Source organism: Camelus bactrianus, chromosome 23, assembly GCF_048773025.1.
Source record: "Camelus bactrianus isolate YW-2024 breed Bactrian camel chromosome 23, ASM4877302v1, whole genome shotgun sequence".
Classification (NCBI taxonomy): Eukaryota; Metazoa; Chordata; class Mammalia; order Artiodactyla; family Camelidae; genus Camelus; species Camelus bactrianus.
In genome coordinates, this window is record NC_133561.1 from 26,776,897 (window position 1) to 26,796,484 (window position 19,588).

The 19,588-nt window shown below is 39.8% G+C and overlaps 1 protein-coding gene and 1 pseudogene across 1 annotated transcript in view; one reads left to right on the top strand and one right to left on the bottom strand.

Moving 5' to 3' along the window:
• KCNH1 (potassium voltage-gated channel subfamily H member 1) overlaps positions 1 to 19,588 on the top strand; it is a 337,403-nt gene that overhangs the window by 173,768 nt on the left and 144,047 nt on the right. The window lies entirely within an intron of this gene.
• On the bottom strand, positions 10,275 to 10,504 carry LOC123615167 (small nuclear ribonucleoprotein G pseudogene; annotated as a pseudogene).

The window sequence follows — 19,588 nt, forward strand, 5'->3', positions numbered from 1 at the left end:
AGGGTCAGATGATTCCTTCCAGAGCTAGCTTTCCCTGAACCTCTCCTGAGGACTTCTTCTTCAATAGGAATTTAACTTCTTTCTCTCTTATTCACATGGGAATGGACTTTGCCCAATCGCTATTTTGTAAGAATATTGCTTAATTGCTTGATATGTGTGCCAATGACTAAATATAGCCAGGAAAACCACCTCTTTTGGGCACTGCTTCTTAACAGTGTCTGAAGGAGTTCTTTTAGCTGGAGATTCCATAGAGTCCAAAGATGCCAACATATATAAGTAACTGAATACGGTATTAAATTTATGTACCAGATTATAATTCAGGAACAGAATTAAGTGACTTCATTATTTATGCATTTTATTAATTTTCATGTATTTGTATGTTTGGTTTATATTGTCAATAACAAGAGGAAAGGGATTGTTCATTCATTACCACCTGTGTCCCAGGCAGTCTCTTACTGGGAATTCAGTGATGAGCAAGACAAACAAGGTCCCTGCCATCTGGTAGTGAAAGAAAATTAAATAAGTAGTAACGAGAGGGAGATCAAGATGGCAGAGTAAAAGGACAAAGAACTTACCTCCTCCCGTGAACACATCAAAAATGCATCTACATGTGGAATAATTCTCACTGAAAAATTAATGGGGACTGGAACTTTTCCACTTAACACTTTTGTACATTTTTGTACAACCAAGGCTGTAAGAAGGATCCACACAGAGATGGATATAGAAGATATGTTGTGTGTGTGTGTGTATATCCATACAATGGAATATTACTCAGCCACAAAAAAGAATGAAATGTCACCATTTGCAACAACATGTTTGAACCTGTAGAGAATTATGCTAAGTGAAATAAGTCAGAGAAAGACAGCTACTGTATATTATCATTCATATGTGGAATCTAAAAAATAAAATAAATGTATATATAACAAACCAGAAACAGACTCACAGATAAAGAGAACAAACTAGTAGTTACCAATGAGAGAAGATAGGGGCAAGATAGGGGTATGGGATTAAGAGATACAAACTACTATGTATAAAATAGGTAAGCAACAAGGATATATTGCAGCATAGAGAAATATGGCCACTCTTTGTAATGACTTTAAATGGAGTGTAATCTATAAAAAAAAAAAAATTGAATCACTCTGTTGTGTACCTGGAACTAACAAGTCCTGTAAATGAACTATACTTCAATGGAAATAAACAAATACGTAAATACATAAGTAGTAACTATTCCCATTGGTGGGCTTGCAGTGGGTACACAGGCTCTAAACATCTTGTATATGTTCCTCAGAAGGTAATATAGCAATAAGCACCTTGAAGTTGTCCAGTTATTTGCAGAAGAAATGAATAATGTGTGTGGAATGATGCAGTGAGAAAATGGGCATAGATTGGGGGAGGAACTCTTGGGTGGTGATGAGGTCCCCTCATTGTCAGTGCTGTTGCCAGTGAAGCTGGTGGGTCTTGATGGAGGTGTGGAAAATGGGGTATCTGGTGTCCTGCTTAGCTGAAGACTTCGATGGCCACTGCAGCTCCTTCATACCCCCATGGAGCTGGGCTGCGGAGCTGCTTTCGTGGTTGATTTATGTACTGATGAGACTCTCTGCAAGGCCTCACTCAGTGTCCTGCTTCTGATTCTGCAGCCCCAGCTCCTGCCCTCCCTCATGCCCCTTCCCATGCCCCCTTCTCTCTTCTTCTCATGCAAATGAGTAGATCAATTACACCTCTAATTAGGGATGACATAACATAACTAAGAAAGCATCTTTCTGCCTCTAATAGCAAGTAGCACGTCCTGCAGGTCGTTTATCTTGACTCGCAAGTTGTGGAAATCAAGCTTAGTGGTACTAGCCATTTTTCCCCTAAAGTTCAGGGGGGAAGGTGCATCCTAAATTGACTTAGAATTTCCCTCAGGAAAGAGGAATCCCCCAGTGATTCGGCAACTGTTTAACTCAGGCTGAGAGCTCGGGGTTAAGTGCTGGGGAAGGAGGGATGGAGAGGACGAGCTGGTGCACTTAATCCATTTTGAGTTGATTTTTACTGTGACCCTCTGGAGGCAGAGCAAATTGTGCCTGCATTTGGCCAGGCACTTAGAGGGGTGTAATGATGCTAAGTTACAGTAAGGGCACTGAAGGGTTTCAAGAGAAAGCTAGATGTCCTTTGCATGGAGCCGGGGACTTTGTGCTCCCTGTTGCCTTAATGCTCCTTGAAATTGCACTGATTTTCTTCTTTTGTTTGTGGACATTAAGTGCTGCTGCATTTCATGCCTCTCCAGAGAAGCCCGTAAAATCACAGGGCCCACAGAGATGGGGGAGCCTAAGGGAACCTCTTTGGTTGTGGGGAGAAGAGCAATGAGATGTCAGTTTTCCCCATGGGCCCCGTTACCCCTGGCTATCCCAGTACAATTTTAGGGGATGGAATAGATGGTCCATCCCCATCTGTGGCGGAGTGAGGAATTGAATCTTAGGGAATTGGGAAAAACCCATTTTAGGCAAGAATAGGTTTAGGATAGCGGGGAGGGAAGGATAGATGAGGAGTTCAGTTTTGTACTTGTTAAATTTGAGATTCCAAACAGTTGTTTCCAGGGTTCTTCGATCTACCAATCTATGTGTCTGTCAGTGCATAAACATCTTTCATATAGATATTCAGTATGTTTTAAACAGCAGTTCAGTTTTCTTTGCTGTTCTTAAAACATTTCTTAAAAAATTATCTTCATTATTCAGCTACTGTTTTTCTTACATTGAAATTTTAAAACCAGTTAAACTGTCCTAAAAACTCGTGGGAGTTTGCTTAATGTTTTAATAATTTGAGTCTTATCATAATGTTTTATTTCCCCATTTATTCAAGAATTTAAGCAAATTTCTTGTGATACAGATTTGGTAATTTTTTCCATAAATGTTCTCCCCATTTTTATGAGATTTATTCCTAGATGTTTTATACTGTTTATTTGTAGTGTGAATGTCTCTTTTTTTAACTTATTAAATTTGCTAATTGATATTGCTTCTCGAAATAATGTTATTTATTTTTGTATATAGATTTTATATCCAGCAACCTTCCTGAACCCTTCTATTAGTTCTAGCATCTTCTGATGATTTTCCTGGACTTTCTCTGTAGATATATATGTATATATAATCTACATGTACAGTTTTAACTCTTATTTTCTAATCATTATTGCTCTGTGTTCTTACTGAATTTTTAGGACATTCAGTATACTGTTCAATGGTAGTAGTCATATTAGGTTTTATTCCTTTGTTCCTGATTTTAAAGGTAAAGCTTTTTAGGTTTTACTGTTGAGAATAATGTTGACTCTAGGCTTTGGATAGATGCCCTTTATAAGTTAAAGCAGTGCTTTTCTCATCTTAAGAGTAATTCATGGTAAGTTTTATTGAATGCTGATTCTGTATCTCTTGAGAAGAATATATATTTCAGTCTATTAATGTGGTGAATTACATTGACAGGTGTTTGTTCCGCTTCCTTCCTTCATTCACTCCCTTCTTCCTCCCTCTCCTCCTTCTCTCTTTCTCCTTATCTCAGGTAGAGAGAGTTGAGTTACTCAAACTCCCAGAGTATGGAGTACTCGCAGCCTTGATACGTCAAGGTCCTCTTTTGATTATTATTATTTTTCCCCTTTAACCCCCATTTTACCTTCTACGTGTGTATCTAGATATGTGTGTCCTTGAGAAGCACATAGCAGGGATTGTGTGTATGTTGGGGTGTGTTTATCTGTTTAATTTACATGAAAGGTATTGTGCTATAAATGTCATGGTTTCTTTTTGTTTTATTCAACACTGTGGTCTTTGGCAGTATATCTATGCTGCTATATATAAATATATGGAAATTTTTTAATTAATTAAAAACTTTTAGTAATGTGATAGAAATCTATTGTTTCTGATATAATTCTGCAGAGATGCGGTGCTACACAAAACTGCATTTTACTTATCTAGTCCCCGAGTGATGGACTTAGGTTACCTCCCATGGTTTGATACCACAAGCAGTGCTGTGGTGAATATCCTTGTTTGTGTTTCCATAGGATCTTTGGGAGAGTTTTTCTGGAGTACATATAGATGGAAGTGTGGCGTGTTTGCTAGGTTATCTAATATTGACCAGTTCTTACATTTCTGTGATAAATCCTATTTGGTCATCAGTTAGGACGCTTTCAGCTATAAGTAAAAATTTCTAACTCCAATTGGCTTAAACACTGGGAAAGTTTATCATTTCACATTATAAGATGCCCTAACATAGAGCTTCTGCAAGACCGTTTAATTCCATGGCTCAATGGCAATATCAGGTTCCTTCCATCTTTCTGCTTTGTCGTCTTCCACATTGGCATCACCCTCTGCCAAAATTCCAGGGTTCACATGAGAGGTACTACAGTGCCCAGCGGAAATAGAAGACAACTTTTTTCCTTTGACACCTTTTAAAAGAGAAGAAATTTTCCCCTGGAGCGTCCACCTCCACCCTCAGCGGACTTTCTTTTGTGCCTCATTGGCTAGAATCGTATTACATGCTGAAGCCTAGCCCACCCTCCAGCCAGGGGAGTAAAACCATTGCAGGTGATTTAGAGGAGTGACTCTTACACCTGGCTGCACATGAGAATCACCTGGAGCTTTAAACAAAATGAATCAGAAGCTATCAATTCTGCTTATCTGAATGATATTTACTACTATTTTATCTAAACTTTTTACTACTACCTCGGTGTTTTTTGTGGTTGCTGGTCTATTTGAATTTTTAAAATTCTTTGATTTTAATCTTTTATGATCACAAATCTCTTTATGATTAGATACCATCTGCTGTATCTGGAGTGATTTCTCCTTAACCATTTCATATATTATTTTTGTCTTCCCTTTTCTTTGCATGCCTTTGAACCAGTGGCATGTTCCTTTCATGCCAGAAGACAGGGGTGCAAAAGGGAAATCCCAGCTACTATGCAAGCACATTTCAAGCCTTTGTTCATGGTAAATGTTCTAGTATATTACTTTTCAAATAAAGTCACATGGTCAAGTCCAAAGAGAAGGAGTAGACAACTTCATTACCCCATCATAAGGCCATTGTAGAGGTGCGGATAATAATACTGCTCAGGAGAATGAAGGAATAAGACCAATGATTCCCAAAATGTTCATGCCATTTTGCACACCTACCAGCAATGTGTGAGGGTTGAAGTCTTTGATTTTAGCCATCCTAGTGGGTATCTCATTGTGATTTTAAATTACATTCCCTTGATGACTAAGTAAATTGAACATCTTTTCATGTGCTTTTTTTGGCCATTGATAGATCTCTTGTGAAGTGTCTGTCCAAATCTTTTGCCTGTTTAAAAAATTGAACTGACTTTTTATTACTGAGTTGTATGAGTTCTTTATATATCCTGGATGCAAATCCTTTATCAGCCACATTATCCTAATCTGTGGCTAGAACATTTTGGGAATCAGTTTGACAGTTTTTTATTAAGTTAAGCATACACTTACCATAATACTCAGTGTTTCCACGTCTATGCATTTACCAAAGAGCATTGAAAACAGATGTTCACATAGAAACTTGTACATTAAAGTTCACAATAACCCAAATCAGGAAAATATCAAATGTTCATAAGCAGATGAATGGATAAAGAAATAGTAATATATTCATATTCGTATGGGGTAATACTATCAATGATAAAAAAGCAATAAACTGGAGGTACACATGACAACAGGGCTGAATATGAAATATATTAGGTTGTGTTTGTTTAAAAGCCAAAGTAGTGCACACTGTGTAATTTACTTTATATGAAATAATAGAAAAGACAAAACTATCTTATAATGACCTAAAGCAGATCAGTAGTTGCCAGGGGCTGGGCACCAGGGCATAGATAAAGATGCACAAGGGAACTTTTGGAGATAAAAATGTTCTCCATCTTGATTGTGCTGGTGGTTTCATTTGTCAAAACTCATCAAACCATAAACTTCAAATGGGAACATTTTGTCACATGTAAATGATACCTCAATAACGTTTTTTTTTTTTTTAAATCAGCATTTAGTTGCTTTTCAGTCTACCTCTGGCACACAAGCCGTACGGCAGGCTGAAGCAGAGCGCCTGCAGGTGCTTCATTCCATTCTTGATAGTGTCCAGGTTTTACATGAAATTTTTATACAAGTATACATATGTGTAATATACACACATATGTATATATGCTTTATTGAAATAAAACTCACCATAGAGTTCACACATTTAAAGCATACAATTAAATGGTGTTTAGACTGTTCACTGAGTTGTGAAACCACCACTATTATTAATTTTAGAACATCTTCATAACCCCAAAAAGAAATCCTATACCCATTTACAGTTACTTCCTATTTCATCCCACATCTTTTAGCCCTAATTAGATTAATAGGGCTACTACTAACCCACTTCCCCCCTCTCTCTCTCTCTCCCTCCCTCCCTCTCCCCCTTTCCCTCTGCCTATTTTGGACATTTTATATGAATTAAGCCATACAAAATATAGGTTTTCTGACTGGTTTATTTCACTTAGAATACTGTTTTCAAAGTTCATCCATGTTGTAGCATGTATCGGTACTTCATTTCTTTTTATTGCTGACTAATATTCCGTTGTATGGATATACCACATCTTATTTATCCTTTCATCGGTTGATGGACATATAAGCAGTTTACATTTTATCTGGACATTATGAATCATGCTGCTATGAGCACTCATGGACAAGTTTTTGAGTAGACATATGTTTCCAGTTCTTTGGGGGTATAAACCTAGGAGTGGAATTGATGGGTCATAGGATAACCCTGTGGTTAACAGTCTGAGAACCTGCCACGCTGTTTCCCACTTGCACCATTTTGCATTCCTTCCAGCAGTTTGCACTGTCTCCACATCACCAGCACTTGCCTTTTGATTATCACCATTCCAGTGGTGTAAAGTGGTATCTCACTGTGGTTTTGATTTGCATTTCCCTGACGATTAATGATGTTGAACAGCTCTTCTTGTGTTTATTGATCACTGGCTTATCTTTTTTGGGAGAAATGTCTACTCAGTTCCTTTTCCTGTTTTGTAACTAAGTTGTCATTTTTTATTACTGAGTTGTAAGAGTTCTTTATATATTATAGATATAAATCCCTTATCAGATATGTGATTCAGATATTTTCTTCCATTCTGTGGGTTGTGTTTTCATTTGCTTGATGGCATTTTTTTGTAGCACAAAAGTTTTAGTTTTCATATAATCTGATTTTTTTTTACTTATACATTAGGTGTCATAATTAAGAAGTCTTTGCCTAATCCAAGCTCATGAAGATATACCCAAGGTCATGATATTTTTTTTCTAAGAGTTTAATGGTTTTCACTCTTATTGTTAGGTCTGTGATCCATTTGAGTAATTTTTTATTATGGTATGAGGAAGGGGTCCAGCTTCATTCTTTTCTATGTGACTATCCAGTGGTCCCAGCACCATTTGTTGAAAAAAGGCTCTTCTTTCCTTATTGAATTTTATTGGTATATATGCATTTTAAAAAATGAAATATGGGCTTTAAGATACTTAATTGATTCATATTTAGCACCTGTCAGCTGCCTGAGAGGGAGAGTAATAGTAAATATCAAAATAGGCCTTCCCTCCTCTTACTTGATTGTGCTTTGCCCCCCAGACTAAATTTCAAAATAAAAAGTATCTAAAGGGATTGAGGGAAATAAGAGAGGTGCTTTGTTCCACTTTGAGGAACAGAGATTCTGAGCTGTGTCCTTCCCACTCTGGGAAACGTGACAAGGGCAGAGAGAGCTGGGGAGGGACCAGCAGGGCAGCCCCCACATGTCACTTCCATCCCATCTGGATGGCATGGGACTGCTTTGCAAAGCCTTTCTTTATTTCACAAAATGCATTCATTAGCAAGAGAAACAGCATTTATGAGTTGCAAGGCTTAGCTGTGGCCTTGTGTGTACACTGTGAACATTGAGGCATCAAATGAACAATTTCTGTTGAATAAAAGGCTGCCTTTTTCTCTAAAACCTTGTTCCTGCTTCCCTAGAACTGAAGGTCAATTTGTATGCTGCATAATGTTCTGGAAAGATGATCAACTCTGAGTCTGAGTGAGTTGTTAACAGATTTAGGTCTGGATTTGACACTGTTTCTGTGCTTAAAAACTGCATGACTGTGGGCAAGTTATCTAAACTCTTTGAGCTCCATTTCAGATACAAAATGGAATAATGATAAGCTACCTTGTAGTAGTATTGTGAGGATAAATTAATGAGCTGTCATATGAAAATACTTGGTCCAGACCTGGCACATACAGCTCTGCAGTGGGAGAGCATGTGCCCGGGACCCTGCTGGGTAGAGAGCATAACTCAGGGGATGCACTGATAGGCTCACCAGGTAACTCAGATCAGGCCTCTCTGCCCCTTGGCAGATCTGAAATTAGAATTTCGTTTTTTGGAAGCTCTCCATGGATTCAAAGAAGTTCTCTTGGCCATCCCTTACTTTCATGGGAAATTGGTATTGCTGGCTGCTTCCTTTGTGAACCTTCCAACCTAGGTCATCACAGCCTAACTCAACACGCATGCCCTGAAAGTCCCTTCTCCTACCTTCCATTAGCATTTCGTTTTCTTGCCAGACAGCCCCTGTTGGCTCTAGGGAATCTGAGTAGAGGAAGGAGACACTCCTGTCGGGTTATATGTTTTAGAGGTTCAGCCAGTCGGCAGTGAGCTGAGGCCTCCCCAAGCTGGGATAATGACCTCTCCTCTGTGTTCCCTGAGTGCTTCTTTAATGTCGCCCTTCCCACAAGAGGAGGGACTAGGTCTTACTCCTATTTGTATGCCAAACACCTAGCACAGTATACCTATGACATAAGTGGATGCTCATGGATGGATGTTTAGGTAAAGCATGATGGAATGCTCACTAGCCCTGTCTCTTAACTATTGAAAATATCCCAGCAAACCTTCTTGATCTAGGCTCAGATCTCTGGGTGGTACATGTTGGTTTCACCCAAAGGCCTGGCCTCATGCATAAATAAAGTAGGCATCCATTCTCATGGTGTGATTTGTGGAGTGCTGGGAAGGCCTCAGACCTTCATTTATTCCTTTTTAAAAAATTGAAGTACAGTTGATTTACAATGTTTTGTTAGTTTCAGGTGTACAACGTAGTGATCCAATATTTTTATAGATTATATGTCATTCAAAGTTATTATCATATTGGTTATAGTCCCTGTTCTGTACATTACATCCTCGTATCTTACTTATTTTATACCTAGTAGCTGGAACCTTGGGTCAGGTCAAAATGAATAAGGAGGGCAGCCTTTTCAAGAGAAATTGCAAAGGTAGGCTAGGGGTGATTCCAAGGCATTTTTAGCATCAGCTAAGAGTCTGTTCTTTGAGTTAGCATTTCCTCTCCTTGAGGTTGTCATAATACTAAAGCCAGGGCTAAAGACAGTTGTTCAGTTCCCTCTACCTATATGTGTACAGGCTGATAGGAGGTACAACTTAGACCGTGATGGACTGGCACCAGGTCAGTGATACACTCAGTTGTCTCTGGTTATGACTGGTGTTCAGCCACCATTTGTCAGTCTGGTCTCCAGGCCTCCCAGACGTAAGCTCTGCCGTCGTCCTTCTCATTCTGCAATGGTTGTGGATGGTCTAGCCCCATTTCCTTTTCATTGATCTTGACCAGACTGAAATCCAGCCATGATCATTTCCCTCTCCTCTTGGACTAGATGAATTAGCTGAGCCTTGATTCCCTCATTTGTAAGTTGAGGGGCAGCTCCTCCTATTTTTGTTGTTCTGTGAAATGAAGTAAAAATTCTCTCAGTATGACTTGATAATAAATGGAGATTGGGAGGAGAGTCAATTGTTTTATTATATAGAATCAGGTTTGTGGATTTCAAGTTAATAATGTGGATTCCAAATTTAATTGCTCCTTTCTTCCGGTTATTGATCGTTTGCTAGATTTTTCCTATATCACATAGAATCATATAAATGAGTCACACATTTCTGGAATAATGTGATTTTTTAAAATTGAAGTATAGTCAGTTTACAATGTTGTGTCAGTTTCTAGTGCACAGCACAATGTTTCAATCATACATGTACCTTTTCATATTTTTTTTCTGGAATAATGTGATTTTTCATCCTTGGTTATTTTACCAAGAATATAAAACACATTAGACCACTAAATAAGACCTCTGGTCTCATTGTTTTTGACTATTACAAAAGTTTATTTAACAAAAAGTTCAATAAGAAAATGTACATGACCCAGTTTTCATTGTCGTAAAATGTGGGGAGGGGACACGTGGAAGCAGCTGATCTCTCTGGTGAACACAGCCGTTGTTCATACTCGATCCAAGTCTTCTAACATGATGTTACCATTTCCTCACGTTACCACATTCCAGCGTTGTTCTGTTGCCCACTAGCTGCCATCTCCACACACCCATCTACCACAAGATTCAGGAAAGGATCAAATTCCTGCAATATTCCTTGGACATATCTGCTTCCATTTAATTTCAGTGATAACTTCTTGTCCATAAATATCTTCAATTCGAGAGGGTGAGCTTTGCTCATGATGGCTGCTCAGTGAGCTGTGGACTCATTTTTGAACTAGATCAACCCCTTTAGTGTTAGGGATATTAAAATGATACGGACTCAGACTCATCTATCACCAGGAGGAAGAATGGAAATGCTAGATGAAGGATTCACAAGAGGCAAAAGAGAATTGAACTGACTTTAACCAGGATGATTTGGGTCTGTCAGCAGAATTTAGACAGGGTATTGGTCAGAAAGACAGGAATAACAAACAGTGGATCCATCTGGCAAAAGAGATATGAGCCAGGATGGTAGCAAAACCTGAGAATCTCCCCAAAATTGTGTCTCTCTGACATGGGGCTAGGGACAGTTGTAGCTTTATAAGCTCTTAAAGGTAAATGCTTCTCTGGTTAATTCTCAGTGAGGCTGAGTCTGGGCTCTGGGGGGTTCCCTAGTGCCCTTGCCCACCCAGGAGCCCTTGGTCCCCCTGTTGTCCTGTAGGACAGAGTCCCCGGGAGATTTGAGGTCTCGTGGAAAATTCCTGACACTTGTGAGCTCCGCGGGCTTGGTCTCTCATGGCGAGCTCTCGTCCTTCCTACCTGTCACCTGTGTTGGTGGCCAGGCCTCTAGGGAGCAGTCCTGCTGGGAAGGGCTTTGCTATGTCCCAAATGTGTGCCTCCTTCCAAACCTGGCCTTTTGTTATTTTGTGCCTGTTATGCTCCATACACAGGGCTAGGGCCTTTGAGACACGGTCTTTTTTAAAGCCACAGAGGCCCTGCCAGCTAGGTGTTATCTCTGTGTGCCAGAAAAGGAAACCGAGACTCAGAAGGGAACAGAAGTTCGTGTGGTCAGTCAGTGGCAGAGCTGCGGGTTGGATCTCGCTGTGTCTCACTCCAGATCCCTTGCTCTATCACAGGTGACAGACGTTTCCCTGGCAAAATGAACGTTTTATTGGTTTTTAATCCTGCCTTTTCAGTGGCTCTGCATTCATGGTTGATAACCACCAGTGGGGCCACTGAATGATGGATGTGTGTTACAACTAGAGAAAGAAGACATGGGTCCCCAAAGAGGACACATCACTCAGATCAGAAGTGGTTGTGAAGCTTTATTCTTTTGAGCATAAATGAATAGAATGTTGTGCCTAGAATGATCTAACTTGCTTTTGACTGAGTCTTCTTAATGGGATACCTGAGAATTTTCACCATTTTTTCTTGATGTGTGAGGTTAATGTTTCTTCACGAAAGAAAGGGAACTGGGAAATGCTGTTAACCTTGCAGGATGTTGGGAGATGTAGAAGCTTTTTTTGCCTCCCTCGGACCAGGCATGTTTGCCTAAAGAGCATTTAAATAGTGCATGCTTACTCTGGGTGGATGGAATAGTGGCTCTAAGGGTGGAGTTCCCTTTCCACAAGGGTTCTGTTAGCTTTTTGTTTTCTTTCTTTTTTTTTTTTTTGTATTTGTAATTTGTGGTTTATAAAGGACAAGGGACTCTTAGATTTTTTTTCTCAGTAAATTGTGGACCAGAATCATTTAACTAGAAGGGTTCTTAGAAATCAATTAGATTATAAATTAAAATGTACTCTATCAGCCAGACAAGGCATTTATGTGGAACTCGTATTAACTGAGGGCCTGCTCTGTGCTCAGCACAGCACTGGTTTTCAAGGAGTTACCTCACTCGGCCAGCCAGCTCCCCAGCCTTCTGTCTCATAGTCTCCTCTTGTTCCCCAAGCTCCCAGCTCCACACACCTGAGCCTTTTTGAGTTCTTGAATGTGCCAAGCCCTTCCTTCCCTCTGAGACTTTGCCAGTGATGTTACTTTGGTCTGGAATCCCCTTCTCCACTGTCGTCTTAGCAGCTTTTCCTCATCCCTCCCCTCAGAGACGCTTTCTATTACTTCCCAGGTGGCGGAGAGTCCACCCTCTACCCCGTCTTGCTTTCTTTCTAACACACTGTTTTTAATCCTCCTGAACACATCAAATTTGTAATTATACATTTGTTTACTGATTTAGATTCTTTCTCCCCCGCTAGTCTTTAAGCTGTGTGGGGACAAAGGCCAAGTCTGATTTGTTCACCAGAGCATCCTTAGCCTTTAGCATGATTCCTGACACATAGGAGGCAGGCACTCAATAAATCTTTATTGATTTGGGGGTGGGTATTGTAATCCCAGTTGAGGCCACTGAAGGGTGATGTGACTGCTGCAAGTCACCCACCTGGTGAATGGCAGGAGCTAGGATGCTGATCTTGTTCCTGACTCTCAAATGGCAGTGCTCACTTCACTTTCCAGTGCTGATGGCTTCTATTTAGAGAACACAGCTTTCTTACCTCACTGATGGGCTGATAGAAACAGATTTTTTTTAGCTGTTAGAGTTATGGCTTAGGTCAGGATTAGAGAAAGTACCAAATGAGGTACCTGGCCACACCAGACTGAGAACACTGTAAAGGAAAAGACAGCATGTCCTCTGTTAACTGGGAGCTCTTGGGGCTCGAGAGTCATAGATGTCCACAGGCTGGCAGCACCATGACCAGAGAGAGGGCTGGGCTGACACCTTTCTCTGTGTCCCAGAGCAGACAGCACATGGCTTTGTCTTACGGGGATATGTGGGCCAGGAAGACTGCTTTTATTTTTCTTTTTTTAAATTGAAGTATAGTTGATTTATAGTATTTCAGGCACACAGCAAAGTGACCCAGGATGTATATGTGTGTGTGTGTGTATTCTTTTTCAGATTCTTTTCCATTATAGGTTATTGTAAAATATTGAATATAGTTCCCTGTGCTATACAGTAGGTCCTTGTTTTTTTAATCTATTTTATATATATATAAATATATAAATATGCTAATCCCAAATCCTTAATTTATCCCTACCTCCCTTTCCCCTTTGGTAACTGTAACTTTGTTTTCTGTGTCTGTGAGTCTGTTTCTGTTTTGTAAATAAGTTCTTTGTATTATTTTTTGATTCTGCATATAAGTGATAGAATATGATATTTGTCTTTCTCTGTCTTGGTATGATAGTTTCTAGGTCCATCCATATTGCTGCAAATGGGATTATTTCATTCTCTTTATGGCTGAATAATATTCCATTGTGTTGTATGTGTGTATGTATGTGTGTGTATATATATACACAGATCTTCTTTAATCGTTCATCTGTCAATGGACACTTAGGTTGCTTCCATGTCTTGGCTATTGTAAATAGTGCTGCTATGAATGTTGGGGGTGCAGGTGTCTTTTCAAATTAGTTTTCTTTGGATATGTGGCCAGGAGTGGGATTGCTGGATCATATGGTAGCTCTATTTTTCGTTTTTAAAGTAACTTCCATAGTGTTCTCCATAGTGGCTGAACCAGTTTACATTGCTACCAACAGTGTAGGAGGAGGGTTCCCTTTCAGGAAGACTGATTTTAAACAGCCCTGTAGGTGAGCAAGAAGGTCAATTTGGTAGGTATTAGAAGGCAGAAAGCTATCTCTCACTTCCTGGATTTGAAATGACCTCTTTGTGCATGAAAGGAGAGACACTGAACATGGCTGTTGGAGGCCAGTAGGCTCTAAAGAGCTGGAAGAGGCATCTGGAACAGTCTCTAGAAAGTGGGCTTTTGCTCTGCTCCTGGATGCTGACAAGCAATGCCCTTTTTCCCTTTCTTCCCATGAAAAGCTGCTATTGTGGTTTTGACTCACTGAAAATCATTGATATTAGAGTGGCATTTTTCTGCCTCTTGGCTTGCTGTTGGGGCTGCCGCGTCGGACCTGAGCTAGTGTCCTGAATTCCCTCAGGAATCCCTGCTTTACCTAGGCCCAGCTAGCAGAGCTGCCTCTGGGTGATGTGCCTGCCTGTATTTGGAACGCGTTTCTTTTTTTTCCCTTCCTTTTCTTTCTTTTCTTTTCTTTAGTTTTCTTTTCTTTCTTTTTTTTTTTTATTGAAATATAGTCAGTTTACAGAGGGTTAATTTCTGGTGGACAGCATAATGTTTCAGTCATACATATGCATACATATATTCGGTTTCATATTTTTCACTGTAGGTTCCTACAAGATATTGAATATAGTTCCTTGTACTATACAAGTATAAACTTGTTTATTTTATATATATAGTTAATATTTGCAAATCTCTAACTCCCAATTTATCCCTTCTCACCCTCTTTCACCCAGTAACCATACGTTTGTTTACTATGCCTGTCTGTTTCTGTTTTGTAGATGAGTTCATTAGTGCCTTCTTTTTACTTTTTTTTTACATTCCACGTATAAGTGAAATCATATGGTATTTTTATTTCTCTTTCTGGCTTACTTCACTGAGAATGACATTCTCCAAGTTCATTCATGTTGCTGCAAATGGCATTATTTTATCCTTTTTGTGGCTGAGTAGTACTCCATTGTATAAATATACAACAGCTTCTTTATCTAGTCATCTGTTGATGGACATTTAGGTTGTTTCCATGTTGTGGCTATTGTAAATAGTGCTGCTGTGCACACTGGAGTGCATGTATCTTTTCCAATTAGAGTTACCTCTGGATATATGCCCAGGAGTGGGATTGCTGGATCATATGGTAAGTCTGGTTTTAGTTTTTTGAGGAATCACTGTACTGTTTTCCATAATGGCTGCACCAAACTACATTTCCACCAACAGTGTAGGAGGGTTCCCTTTTCTCCACACCCTCTCCAGCATTTACCATCTGTGGACTTTTGAATGATGGCCATTCGATTGGTGTGAGGTGATACCTCATTGTAGTTTTGATTTGCATTTCTCTGATAATTAGCGATATTTAGCATTTTTTTCATGTTCCTGTTGGCCATTTGTATGTCTTCATTGGAGAATTGCTTGTTTAGGTCTTCTGCCCATTTTTGGATTGGGTTGTTTATTTTTTTGTTATTAAGTTGTATGAACTATTTACATATTCTGGAAATTAAGCCCTTGTCAGTTGCATCATTTGCAACTATTTTCTCCCATTCCATAGGTTGCAAAATAGCTTATATTTTTCTTTGCTATGTAAAAGCTTGTAAGTTTAATTAGATTCCATTTGTCTATTTTTGCTCTTATTTCTCTTGCCTCGGTAGACTGCCCTAGGAGAACATTGCTAAGACTTATATCAGAGAGTGTTTTGCCTATGTTCTCTTCTAGGAAGTTCATCATGTCTTGTCTTATATTTAAGACTTTAAGCTGTTTTGAGTTTATTTTTGTATATGGAGTGAGGGAGTGTTCTAACTTCATTGACTTACATGCAGCTGTCAGTTCTCCCAACACCACTTGCTAAAGAGACTGCCTTTTCTCTATTTTATATTCTTGCCTCCTTTGTTGAAGATTAATTGACTATAAGTCTGTGGACTTATTTATGGGCTCTCTGTTCTATTCCATTGATCCATATGTCTATTTTCTTGCCAGTACCGTGCTGTTTTGATTACTGTAGCTCTCTAGTATTGTCTGAAGTCTGGGCGGGTTATTCCTCCAGTTTTGTTCCTTTTCTTCAGTCTTGTGGAGCCCACTTTCAATTCAGCAGTTAATCTCTGGATTCTGCATTCAATCCTGATCCAAATGCTCTTAGATAAAAAACACATGACTTGCTTTCCCCCCTTGCTGCTGATGTCTTCCTTGACTTCTTCTCTTCTTCCTTTTCCAAAAGCCTTTCTTCCTGGACCTTGAACAAATGATCTGCTTTCCTCCTTCTCACATGGTTCAGCTTCCTCCCCCAGTACAGGGAATACTCCCAGGGATGATTCTCAGTCTCATACAACATGCTGTTCCTTCTAGACTATGCAGCATTCCATGACCCTTAGACTTGAATCATAGACAGTGACACAGGAAGAGACTTGGTGATCATCTTGAGGGGTTTCCGCCCTGGGCTCTGTAGAGCCCAAGGGTCTTTGGGAAGCGGAAAGAAAGCTCAGGGCAGATGGGGCTCCCTTCAGTTCCCATCTAAGCCACTATTCTTTATTTGTTTGACATATTGAACTACTATCTAAAATACTGCTTGATCATGCTTAAAACCATGGTTTGACAAACTCTGGTCTAGTTCAAATCCTCTAGGAAGGTAATAATGATTAGAATGTGTTCTCATAGAAATTCTTCATCTCAGTGGAGATGTGTAGCTTTTGGTTTAAACCCTATTATTTTAAATTCTATCTGATTGGATTCATGTAGTAGAATGTTAATAGGATTCTGTACAAGTGTATGTGTATTTTAATATGCGCACATAACACACAGACACACACGTAAGACCAGGCTCCAATGCCCATATCTTTAAAGAAACAGTTGGCATCCTCCCATCTGGAAGTAATCTTGCATTGCCTTTTAACATGCTACTTAAACATTTTTTTTTCCTCTCGGAGTTACTTCCCTCTGCCTTGAATTGTAATTACTTGTGTGCATTTCTTTCTCCTGCTAAACTCTAAGTTCTTTAAGGCTTGAAGCTCTTAACTATTTATCTTTGTACCCTCTGTAACACCTAGCAAGGCACTCTGACATGCAATTAAGGAATCACTATTTTATCTGAGAAGAATCATAAAGTAGAAAAAATACTGACTAGGGGGCCCAGTTAGTAAGAATTCAGTATACTATTATGAAGCCAAAATTTCATGCTTGGGCCTCATAAGGACCTAGTTAACTTTTCATAGAGAAAAGTACCACATGGCTACAGACCGTACTCTGGCCATCCATCTCACAGATGTATGTCGTTATCCACAAGGTGAGGAAGAGAAGGTCCTGACTGCTCAGTGAAATTGATTTCCATCACTGAAAAAATAACTAACTATGGGGCTTATTATAGATGGCCGAGAATGTCAGTTTTATAAGGAAATTCCTGGAAGTAGGTATGATAGCTGAATTTTATGCATTAACTTGCCTGGGTCACTGGGCACCCAGATATTTGGTCAAACATTGTTCTGGGTTGCCTTTGACGGTGTTTTTGGATAAAAGTAACCTTTGAATCAGTAGACTGAGTAAAGCAGATGACTTTCTCCAGCGTGGGTGGCCCTCTCCAATCAGTTGAAAGCCTGAACAAACCAAAAAGGTTGACCTTCCCCTGAATAAGAAGGAATTCCTCTCAGCTTGACTGCATGAGCTGAGACATTGGTCTTTTCCTGCCTTTGGACCAGAACTGAAAAGACAGCTCTTCTTGAGTCTTGATTGTGCCAGCTTTTGGATTGGACCTGACACCAACAGCTCTCCTGGTTCTCAGGCCCTCAGACCTGGACTGGAACTACATGTTGGCTATTCTGGGTCTCCAGCTTGCTGATTGCAGATCTTGGGACTTCTTAGACTCAATAATTGTGTGAGCCAACCCCTTATAATAAATCTCTTTCTATCTATCTGTGTATCTTATTGGCTCTATCTCTTTTGAGAACCCTGACCAGTACAGATTTTGGTACCAAGAAATGGGGTGCTGCTGTAATAGGTGTTTAAAAATGTGGAAGTAGCTTTGGAACTGGGTAATGGGTAGAGGCTGGAAGAGTTTTGAGGTGCATGCTAGAAATACGGGTATTAAGGGCAGTTCTGGTGAGGTGTCAGACAGAAATGAGCAACATGCTATTGGAAACTGGAAGAAAGGAATTCCTTCCTTGTCATCAAGTGGCAAAAACTTGACTGAACTGTGTTCTAGAGTTTTGTGGAAGATAGAAATTGGAAACAATAAAACTGGATATTTAGCCGAGAAGATTTCTAAGCAAAGCATTTAAAGAAGTGTTTTGTTCCTCTTGACTGCTTATAGTAAAAAGAAAGGAGAGAGATGAATTGAAGAAGGAATTAAGAATAAAGGAACTATATCCTGAAGATTTAGAAAATTCTCAGCCTGTCCATATTGCAAAAAATGAGAAAGAGTTTGAAGCAAACATCAAAAATAGGGCTGGACTGTCACTCAGTACAGAGTTTTGGGGATTATATGAGCAGAAACACCAGCAGCTTGAACCAAAGGGGACAGATAATGGGCAAAATAAAGGAAGGCTGTTGGACTTCTTGGATTTGAAGACAGAATGATAGTTACTTGGCTACAAATGTGTGCTGTTCTTCAAGAAGAAAAATGACCCTAAAGGCAATTCAGAGGTCACCAGGGCCACCACCTCAGTTTCACCAGATCAGATGTCCTCTGCCTAAAGCTTTGTGGGTGGGTCTGTCCTGCAAAACCCATGGGCGCAGGGTGTCCCAGAAACTTGGGGGCAGGACCTGGCTTAGCAGATCCTCAGGGCTAGGACTCCCATCCTGAGCTGGGGCTGCCTAGAGGGCACAGCATTAAACCAAAGAGGATTATTTTTGGGCTAATGGAATTTGCTTTACTAGGTTTTGGACTTGATTGGGACCCATCACACCTCTTTTTTCTGATTTCTCCCTTTGGGAATGGGAATGTCTGTTCTATGCCTGTCCCACCATTGTGTTTGGGAAGCATATAGCTTATCTGGTTTCACAGGTTCAGAGCTGGAGAGAAATTTTTCTCAGGATGAATTGTATCTCAAGTCCCACTCATATCTGATTTAGATAGTATTTTGATAAGACTTTGGACTTTAAACTTTAGAGTTGATGGCTGGAGTGAGTTAAGACGTTCAGGGCCGTAGGAATGGAATTGATGTATTTTGATGCAAGAAGATAAATTTTGCAGGGCTAGTGGTGGAATGTTACAGGCTGAGTTATGTGCTCCCAAAACTCATATGCTGAAACCTTATCCCCCAGTGTGACTGTATTTATACACAGCACTCTCAGGATGTACTTAGAGTTATAAGAGGTCATAAAGATGGGGTCAAAATCTGATAGAATTGGTGGTTTTATAAAAAGAGGACAAGAGATCATTCTTTCTCTACATATATGTGCTGTGGAAAGGCTATGTGAGCCAGAAAGAGAGCTCTCACCAGAAACTGTGCTGGACCTTGATTTTGGGCTTTCCAACCTCCAGAACTGTAATAAAATAAATTTCTGTTCTGTTCTGTTCTACCACCCAATCTTTGGTGTTTGTTTTGGCAGCCCAAGCTGACTAAAACATTGGGGTGTTGGAGATCACTCTTGGCACTAATGATCACTCACTCTTGTACTGGTGGGTGGTTAGTATGGACTATTGAATCTTGACAGAACTCAAATCAAATACTTACTGCATTGAATTGAATTTATTAAGACAAAGATCAGGAGAAAGCAGACATATGACCATGTGACCCAGTGACACAAAC